We start from the raw sequence: 10,543 nt of genomic DNA, 5'->3' as shown, positions 1-10,543 counted from the left end.
TCATCACAGAAAAGAAGAGCAAATTTAGAACACTTGCCTTTTTTGAAAAGAAAAGGAATACACACACTTGAAGTTTTAAAAAGTTTTAGGTTTAGTAACAGCTTTAAGTACTTTCACATTATCTGATAATGTCTTCTCACATTACAGATTTTCAGTCAACCCCATCTCATAGATTCTACTGTTTAATTTTATTATCACTATTTTGATATGTTTTTATATTTTTACATATATTTAACTTTTGTAATTTTTAAAACCTACTGCAGAAGGTTGAGTTCATCACTTGCCTGGGTCCGTGACACATTACCATTCTTCAAAATACCCTTGGGATATTTTAGCAAGTACCCGCCTCACCTTTTAAAGGGCTGTTTTCCAGATCAATCATCTTTTTTTTTTTTTTTTTGAAAAGCACTTGTTATCATTTAATGAATCTCCCACCACTTGGCTTCAGGCTACCAGGACACAAGCCCCACCAACACCCTTAATCTCCTCAGCTCTTCTGCTGAAGAATTTGGCCTTCACGATGACAGCCTGCTTTGGGAGCTTTCCCTTCCCCAGAACTTTGTAGTAACCCGATCGCACCACATCAATGATAGGAGCAGCTCCAGTCTTGTTCTTGGCAGCATTTACCCGTGTCTGCTCACTGACCAAGGTCCACAATTTATCAAGGTTGACAGTTGGGCAGAAGCTCTGGTTCCTCTTTAAGTGGTAATGCCTCATACCAACTTTCCCAAAGTATCCTGGGTGATATTTGTCGAAGTTGATCCTGTGGTGATGCATGACACCAGCATTACCGCGGCCTCCCGGGTGCTTCCGGTGTTTGCCGATGCAGCCGTGGCCGTGGCTCACGTGGCCCCTAAGTTTCCGGGTCTTCCTTAGTCTGGATGGCATGTCAGCGACCGAGACGAAAAAGCTCAATCATCTTTTTTTTTTTTTTTTTAACATCTTTATTGGGGTATAATTGCTTTACAATGGTGTGTTAGTTTCTGCTTTATAACAGAGTGAGTCAGTTATACATATATATATGTTCCCATATCTCTTCCCTCTTTGTCTTCAATCATCTTTTAACAGCATCTTCATAAAGTGTTTTTTTTTTAAGTGAATATCAATTTGCCACAATAAATAAAGTAAACAAATTCAGCCTTCCCTGCCCCCTTCCATCATCCTCCACTTCTGCAGGTGTATAGCATGGAATAACCATCCCAGCATGGCTACACTTCCACAGGGTCTCCCTGTGAATGCTGAGGCTGGGAAGAAAAAGGCCCACTCTGAGTCCTGGGGGTCACCCCACTTCCTGGTTATGGTATTAAGGGTCCACTTCTCGCTGGTCCTCCAGCTGTGCCGCCTCATCTCACTGAAGTTAGGCACCTGGATCCTTGTTACAGGAGGAGGACATTTGGAAAACCTTGTGCCTTTGGAAGCCCCTAAGGTCTTTGCAGGTACCTGCCCTGGCACCTGACCAATGAAGCAAGGCTTAATCATTCATCAGAGTCATCAGAACAAATGCCTTTCATGCCATTAAGTCCATTCCCCACATAAATAAAACCTACAGCTCACATGATCTTCCTGAGACACTTACTCAGGACCTTACTCACTTACTTACAGGACCTGCCTGCCAGTTATGAGTTTCAATCCTTGTACCTTCCTCACTGCTCCTGTAGGGGCACCAGAAACCAGCAGTTGCCACCACCCTTTCCTGCCCCCTATGCTGGACACTGAGGGTTAACTGCCTTTCAGTTCCTCTTTTATGTGAAGGGACATGATGTCAGGTCCCCTGGAAACATCGGTCATTGAACAGCTGTGCCTGCCTGTGCTGGCCATTTTCCATTCCTCCCTCCAGTCCTGGGGGGCTGACCTGTGCAGACAGCATGGCCAGTTTCCTCGTCCTCTGGCTCCTGACTGGGTTCACATGGTGGTGACACTGGCAGGAGAGAAGTCAGGGTATTTATGGCTCCAGTCCCACCCCAGGGTCACCGTGGCTTGACACCATTCTTCATCTGAAGGTCACAACTCCTGCCAGCAGCCCCCTCCCAGAGCTGAAGCTACCCTCTCACATTCTGTCCCCTTCAGGCCTGGGGGCAGTAATGGCAGTGTCCCTTGTTCCTTTTCCTAAACACCTTTGTAAACAATTCCTTGATTAAGCTTTCCTATATTACCTCATTTGAGAAGATTTCTGTTTCCTGATGGAAACTGCCTGCTGTACTGTCCAAACAGCAGCTGTGGTGTAAATGCCATTCTTTTGTTCTTGATGTGATGCTGGGTCAAATAGGAAAATGGGTGTGAGTAATGAACAAGGATGATTATAATAGCAACAATAATAATGAACTTTTCTTGAGTGCTTGCTAAGAATCAGACGTCATGTGTATTCTTTTACATGCATGAACTCATTTGAACCTCACAACACTTTCATGAGAGTGGTAGGCAGCCTCTAATGACTCCAATGACCCCTGACTGCTAATATTCACACCCTTGTACTACACCTTCACCCCAAGTGTAGGCTGGATTTAGTGACTTGCTTCTAATGGCTAGAATATGGCAGAGCAATGAGATGTCCCTTTCAAGATTACAAAAAGACTGTGGTTTCCATCTTGGGTGCTGCCCGTTGCTCACTTACTCTGAGGGAAAACAGTTGCCATGATGTGGGCTGACCTATGGAGATACCCATGTGGCAATGAACTAATGTCTTTAGCCAACAGCCAGTGAGTGAACTTGAAAGTGAATCCTCCTCCAATCAAGCCTTGAGATGACGGCATCCTTGCAAGAGACCCTAACCCAAAACACCCAGCTAAGCTGCACCCAGATTTCTAACCTCTAGAAATTATGAGATAAGTGTGTGTTGTTTTAAGTCATTAAGTTTTGAGGTAATTTGTTACACGGCAACTGATAACTAATACAAAGGGATGCCGTTTTTATCCTCTTTTTAGAGATACAGAAACTAATGCTTAGCCACCTGCTCTAGCTCATGCAATTAGGAAATCAAAGAGTCAAGACAAAAAACCTGACAGAGTCCGTGCACTTAACCATTACACTATGGCCTCCTGATGAAACAGTCCATGAAGGGAATTTAATTGTTTATAAGAATTAGCTATTTCCATTCTTCAATGTTGTCATTCAAAGTATAAATTGGTATCACGTTTTGGAGAGCAATTTGGCAGGATCTATCAAAAGGTACAAACCCTTCCACCCTGCACCTCCACTTCTAGGATGTTAATTTACAGAAGGACACAGGTGTGTCAGCATTTAAGCGCATGAATCTTTATTGTGTATTTCTAAAAGGCAAATAACTGGAAGCAACATAAATGTCTGCTAATAGGGGATTTGGTTGGATTATGATTCATCATACAGTGAAAGACTACATAGCTATTAAAAAGAATGAAGTAGATTTATATTTAGGGAAATGGAAAGATAAACCTATGTATCTACAGTAGGTAGGATTCTAGGATGGGCCCAAGATTTCTACTCCCGGGTACACACATATTTTCTCCAAGTTGTTCAATCAAGCACTAATATAGATGCTGCTGTAAAGGGATTTTGTAGATGTACTTAAGGCCCTAAATTAGTTGAGTCTAAGATAGGGAGATTGTGCTCAATGGACCTAATGTAATCAGCTGAGCTTTTAAAAAGGATAAAAGACACTGAAAGTGTGAGAGGGATTCAATGTGAGGGAATTCTCCATTGCTGGCTTTGAAGATGGAGGAAGCTAGAATGCAGGTGGCCTCTAGGAGCTGAGAGCAGCCACTTGGTAACAGCCAGTAAGTAAATGGGAACCCTAGTCCTATTACCATAAGGAACTTAATTCTGCTAATAATGATTTGAATGAGCTTGGAGGTGGATTTTCCCCAAACCCTGAAGAGAAGTACTGAGCCCTGGCTGAAACCTTGATTTCAGCCTGTGATGCCTTGAACAGAGAACCCAGTCATGCCATGTCCAGACTTCTAACCTACAGAACCATGAAATAATAAATGGATGTTGTTTTAAGCTGCTAAATTTATGCAAGTTTGTTATATAGAAACAGAAAAACAATGCAATAGATTATTTAGTGGGAAAAGAAAGGCAAATTACAGAAGAAAATGTGTAGTATGGCCCCATTTATTTGGCTTTTCATAAATATTTGTTGATTTTTTTTTAAAAAATTAAGGATATATAGGAAAAAATATGGAGAAGAATATATATCCTACTATTACAGTGGTTATCTCTGGAGAATGGGACTGCAGGAGTCTTTAGCCTTCCATACCTATGCTTATGGAATACCTGAATTATTTAGAATGAGAATATATTTTTAATAAGGAAAGTAGATGTTTAAATTTGCTATCTTGGACTAAGGTTTAAATTCATCACATTCAATTCTTACTGTCTTAAGTTTTTTTGGAATAAAGTATGGTACTAAGTACACCCTGATTCTCTGCAGCATCCCTTGACCTAGCCTGGTGGTCTTGTCCCACATAACATTCTACGTTCTCCCTGCATTAAGTCAGAAGAGAGAACCCAAATCACTTGTCAGTATAGAGCCTTTAACCAGATATACTTGAACCCCAATAAGTCTGTTCAAAGATCAATAAGTTTTCTTCTTTTTCTATTTGGCACGAAGGAATCTGGATGCTAGTCAATTCAGGTCATTCGCACCAGCAGAAGCTCAGAGGTGGAACAAACACAAGAAGTAGGGTCAAGAGACAGTATGCATAGTAGTTAGAGTCAGGGCATTGCTGTCAAAATAATCTGGATTCTGATGTTCACAAGTTGAGTGATCTTGGGCAGGTTGCCTAAGTTCTTTAAGTCACGGTTTCCTCATCTGTAAAATGGCGACAAATATCTATTCAGTTAATTTGCCTTGAGAATTAAATGAGATACTATATGTAAAAGGACCTAGCTTAATGCCTGGTATATTCATTCATCCAGTGGTCATGAGTATTAGAAATGTGCCAGGTGTTGGGAGTACTGTGGTGACCCAGTTGCCTTCACATGCCCCTCCCGCAAAAGGGGACTACTGTCTTGGGGGAGGGGTGAGGAGACAGACATTTAAAAAGTAATTGCAATAAACAAGTAATTGTTATAAGAGGGGAAGTTCTAAAACACCACAGGCCTAGTTTAGAGGTTAGGGTGAGTCCCAAAATGGTAGCTCTGAAACGGTAAGCACATATACGTCATTAATAATATTGGGTTCTGGTAAATTTGTCTTAATATTGCCAGTCTCAATGTCCTTCTTTCTCCCTCCCTTTTCCTTCTTTCCCAAGATCATTATAATATTTCTAGCCTAACTTTGCCTTCAAGTAGCATTCAAGAAGTCATTTTTTCTTCATTCATTTCAAAGTGCCCATGACTGCAGAGGTTTAGCATGATACCTTTGCCTGGTGCCTGGTAACTTCATTCTTTTTTAATAAATTTATTTATTTTTATTTTTGGCTGCATTGGGTCTTCATTGTTGCACACGGGCTTTCTCTAGTTGTGGCAAGCGGGGGCTACTCTTCATTGCGGTGCACGGGCTTCTCACTGCCGTGGCTTCTCTTGTTGCGGAGCATGGGCTCTAGGAGTGCAGGCACAATAGTTGTGGCTCACAGGCTCTAGAGCGCAGGCTCAGTAGTTGTGGCACACGGGCTTAGTTGCTCTGCGGCATGTGGGATCTTCCCGGACCAGGGCTCAAACCCGTGTCCCCTGAATTGGCAGGAGGATTCTTAACCACTGTGCCACCAGGGAAGTCCCCTAACTTCATTCTTCATTTTGTATTTTCCCCCTCTCTTTGGCCAAGCTTTGTGGCTTGTGGGATCTTAGTTCCCCGACCAGGGATGGAACCCCAGCCCTTGGCAGTGAAAGCGCAGAGTCCTAACCACTGGACCACCAGGGAATTCCCTCAGTATCTTAATTTTAAGGTATAATTTAACGTCGCGCAAGGGAAGAAGGTATGTGTTGTAGAATTTTAGGTTTTGATCTTTTTAAGATGAAAATTTAACTTTTACAACTTGAAATTATTTGAAACTGACAACTAAGTTGTGAAAATAGTAAAAAATGTTTCCATGTACCCTTCACTCAGCTTTCCTAAATGTTAACATCTAACATAACCATAACCCACTCACGGAAACTAGAAAATTACCACTGATAAAATACTATTCAGGTTTTGACCTTACTGAGATAAATGCTGTCTGAGGAGAGAGAGCCAGGGCACTCTGGACAACTGATCACTGACTTTATGGGTGACTTAAAACAGTAGACAATTCAGAATACCATTTATTTTTGGCTTCCAATAATGAAATAATGGGAATGGACATATATTTTATCTTCCTAATTTTCTTTTTTGTGTACGAATGCAAAATTTATATGGATTCTTGAAAGACACACACTCAAGAGAGTTCTTATCCCAACCAATATTTAATCAATTCCTTAAAAGTTGCCAGGAGCTCTACTGGGCTTTGGGGAATTAAAGATAAGGAAAAATTTCTGTTCCACTTGTGTGCCGCTACTCTGCTTATCTTTAGAGGGATTATCACATTTAATCCTTACAACAATCCTAAGAGGTAAGAGCTATTGTTATCCCTATTTGACTGAAGCAAAAATTGAGGCTTAGAGGGCTGATAGGAGCCAGCTCCTGGACTTACCTTCCATGATACACAGTAAGTGCTACTGACTTTTTTTTTCAAGTCTGGAATAATATACTGATATATGAAATCAATGGTCTTCATTTCATATAAAACACAGCAAGCATATGCATATCACTATAGAAATGATTGAAAAAGAAAAGCTTCGAATGATGAAATATGTAATGAACCTTTAAAAGATGGGTACACTTAGGGACAAATTTTGTCACTGGGAAGTTTATCCATGTTACTGACCTCTTTCTCAGAAGAATTATTGTATCTGTTAAGAGCATGTCAAAGTACAAGTGTGCACATGGAAACTGGCATAGGAGCAGACAGCCTAAAAGTCAAGGATGAACCACCTTTTCAGCCTAGGACATCAATTCTGAAGTGCCTATGTTCCCACCTTTTCTGCTTTTATTTAAGGGGATACACAGCCTTGATATTTTAACGATATGATTAAATGGTTATTATATCGATCGTAACTTGTTCTTTTCAAACGCACACGTTCTAACATCTGTGTCGTTTTAGTGAGTATTAACTTTTCTTTGGAGCCTGGAGATGGTGGCTTTCAAAGCCGGTCAGTAACAGCTCCGGCAACTGGCCTCAGCTGTCTCCAAATGTTTGCTGTTGATGCCACCGTATTTGAGGATGTGGTGGCTGATGACAAATCCATCCCCACTAGGAGCAAAACCATTCAATCCCAGCCGATTCTTGGTGCTGGTGGTGGGGGGAGGGGGAAGGGCAGACATCTTTACACGAGAGGAGTAGCAGTGCTGTCCCCACGCAGTGTTCAGGAAGACAGATGTGGATGGACCCTGGGCCTCTGTGGGCGCCACTCCATTTTAAAATTCATTTTTAAGATAAATTTCTATTTAAGATGTCTCAAAGCAGGCCCCTTCTTTTGAGAACAGAGGAGAAGGCGATGAGAAAAGGTTTTCCCTCGGGGTTGGGGGGTAACCCCGGCAGCGGGAAGCTGGAGAGCTTGCAGTCCTTGGGGGAAAGGGCCCTCGGCTGGACACCCCTTCCAGTTCCCGTTCCTCTGCAAACACAGGGGAGGGAGACGGAGCGACACACGAGCCCCAGACGCCTAACCGCCCCACTACTGCCACGTTCCTCCAGGGTCCAGAGGCCGCGGGGCGCAGAACCTCGGCACCAGGCAGCGCGGGCACGGCGCGCAGACAGGAGGGCGAAGGGCAGACGGCTGCCTCGCCGCGCGTCCACATGTGGCAGGGCCGCAGGGGGGTGGGGACCGGGAGCCGAGGGGGAGGGTTTACATCCCAGCGAAGTTCCCGGATGGTCGCAGCCTCCCGGCGCTGAGCACTTTTCCTGCCCGGCTGCTCAGCCCTACGGACTGGGGAGAAGTTTCCCAGAAAAAAATGCCCGGCGCGCCGCGAGGCCCTGGAGCCCCACGGAGCCGCTGCGCGGTAAGGGACGCGCCGCCGCCGCCACCGAGGGCGCGACCGGGTTCCGGGGACTCAGGGCAACGCCCGTGGAGACCCTGGCAGCCGCCGGGGACCCCGGGGAGGGGCTGGGCGGCGCGGCGCGGCGCCGGGTGGGCACGGGCGGGGGCCGCGGGGATGTCGGGGCTGCGTCCGCTGCGGGCGGGGGCGCGGGCGCGCGGTCTCCTGGGGGGCTCGACTCGGGCCCGGCGGCTCGTGCGTCCTGCCGGCTGGCCGGCGGGCGGGGGAAGAAGGGGCCGCGGACCGAAGGGCTCCGGACGCGGGCGCCTCAGGGGCTGGGCGCACTGCTTGACTCCGCCGAGCCTGGGGCCGCCCGGGGGGCTCGGCCCCGCTCGCGCTGTGGGTACCCGCGGCAGGGGCTTCGCGGGGATGCGCTGGGGCGCGTCTTCCCCCTTGCTCCCCATCCCCAGCGCCGGCGGATGGGGACTTTCGGGCATCCCCGGGGCCAGTTCCTGCTCTGGAGCCGCTTCGCTTTCTTCGCTGGGGAATCGTACCCATCCCGCAACTCGGCTTCCGAAACTCGCCTCCCGCCGGGTGCCCCAGGCTGCTGCTCGCGCAGTGGGCGATGTAGACGCGCGCGTTCAATGTGTGCAGTGACCTTAGAGGACTTACAGTCCCCGTCAGCGCTTTTCTCCCGGGGCCTCTCCCGAACTTTCCGGACAGCTTCACTGCAGTCTCATTCCCTCTACATTTTCTTTTTAAAAAGAACAGTTGAAGAAAGTTGCAAGGGTAAGAGAAACCAGCTGACCCAGTCAGGGGGACCCAAATCTTCAACTCGTGTTTAGACTTTGAACTCTTTGAGATTAACAAAGGGTGCGTCTGCGAGGGGCCCAGCCTGGCCAGGTCCTTTGGTCCTGCTCAGTCCCGGAGGAATACATATTCCTTCCAGGGCCACGGGCTCCTGACTTTATCTCAGTTCTCTGGGAAGCCTCTCAGGTTGTCAGCAGTGACTGGATGGACTTGGTACATTTTTCTGAAAATTGCGTGTCACTATTGTCCCCTGCATGGTCACTGGACCCCACCCCTAATCGCTGGCCGTGGGTAGCCCCAGGCTTTAGGCGGTGCAGCAGCGGAGCCCCTGGACAGAGCCCCGCCCTAGGTGGGTTTTCTTTTGCCAGTTTCCCAAGGCAATTCCAGAACAGTACTGCAGCTTCGTTTTGAGTCATTGGCATATTTTTTCCTCCTCAAAAAAGTGCCTTTTTCTCTAGCGGATAAAATAACTCCGAAGAATTTTCCTTTTCAGTTTGTATAAAATACTTTTTGACTTCCGGGAGGTGAGAGATCCTGCATAGGCCATCAATATTTACATCTTAATCCCTCTTTACAGTGCTTACAACTTTGCCTTCACTCTTGCTGTGTATCTTTACCTGCCTGACATCCCCACAAGGTTGAGTTTCTCAGGGACCAAATCCGCCACCACCTGTAGGAGCCCATTACCTGTTGAGTGGAATTGTGCAGACTAGACTCTGCAGATGTTATTAAAACATTTTAATATCATCTCCTTCCTTGGGACCTACCTAACCTCTGCCATAATTTTGGCTCCCTGAGCAGCACATAAACTCTTAGGTTTGTGTGATGTAGAACAGAGAGATTTGTAAGCAAGGTAAAATCAGATTCTGGTACATTTAGAGACAATGAGATTACTTCCAGGTGGAGAAATTCATGCCTTCTTTCATTTGTTTGTTCATTTCAGCAATTAAGTGTCTACTGTGTGTTCAACCACTTTCTGGCCCCTTAGGCAATGTCATGCATATTGTGTACCTTGAGCCTCACTTATCTCATCCAAGAAATGGGGTTGATAACCTTTGCTCTTCCTCCATCTCATCGTGTGAGGATCAGGTGGGATAATGGCATGTGAAACAGCAAAAAGCAGCACAGCACAAGGCATGGGAGGGCCACACAGACACAATAAAGGGCTAAAGTTGTGGGACAGGGGCAGTGAGGATGTGGGATGCCTTTACTTTTTAAATGCACTGTCTTAGTTGCTCTGGCCAGGGATGAGCCCGCTTTTGTGGGAAGTATTTGTTACTGGGTCTGTGTCACTGTCTTAGATATTTCAGGGTGTTCCTCACTACGGTTGTAATTTTAGGAACATACATGGTTTTTACAGTGCACATCAGGAGAACAGAATTAAAGAAAAGTGCCTTTTGTTGTTGTTGCTGTAACCCCTTCAGTTTTAAGCATCTGTTGTTTGGGATTGTGTGTCCCAGAGCCGTCATCTTCCGGAAGCCTGCCCTCCCGTGAGGTCTACCAAATTCCTAATTATTTTCATACAGAGGTTTCTCTGCCACTGTGACCCAGCAATCCACAATTATGTTGCAGTGCTGGACGGTTTGTTAGGCCTTGTGAATAGCCAGGACCCACGTATGTGAATCGGCTCACAGTTGAAATCAAGCAACATGCTCATTTGGCATTGAGGGTCCCTTTTAGGAGTCACTGTTGTGCCCTGTGCCAGGGTAGAAGGGGAGACCCAGCTCAGAAGCAGATGGAGTTTGGTCCCTGAATGCTTACCTTCTG

At 45.9% G+C, this 10,543-nt stretch overlaps 1 pseudogene across 1 annotated transcript; it reads right to left on the bottom strand.

The window, feature by feature from the left end:
* Positions 1–407: 407 nt before the first annotated feature.
* Positions 408–888, bottom strand: LOC103087884 (60S ribosomal protein L27a pseudogene; annotated as a pseudogene). Its single transcript, XR_014368612.1, has one exon. The product of XR_014368612.1 is annotated as a 60S ribosomal protein L27a pseudogene (transcript).
* Positions 889–10,543: the final 9,655 nt, after the last annotated feature.

Source organism: Lipotes vexillifer, unplaced genomic scaffold (genome assembly GCF_000442215.2).
Source record: "Lipotes vexillifer unplaced genomic scaffold, Lipotes_vexillifer_v1.1 scaffold645, whole genome shotgun sequence".
NCBI classification, from domain to species: Eukaryota; Metazoa; Chordata; class Mammalia; order Artiodactyla; family Lipotidae; genus Lipotes; species Lipotes vexillifer.
The sequence above is the reverse complement of the archived record's forward strand: the minus strand, read 5'-3'. Positions and strand labels throughout refer to the sequence as shown.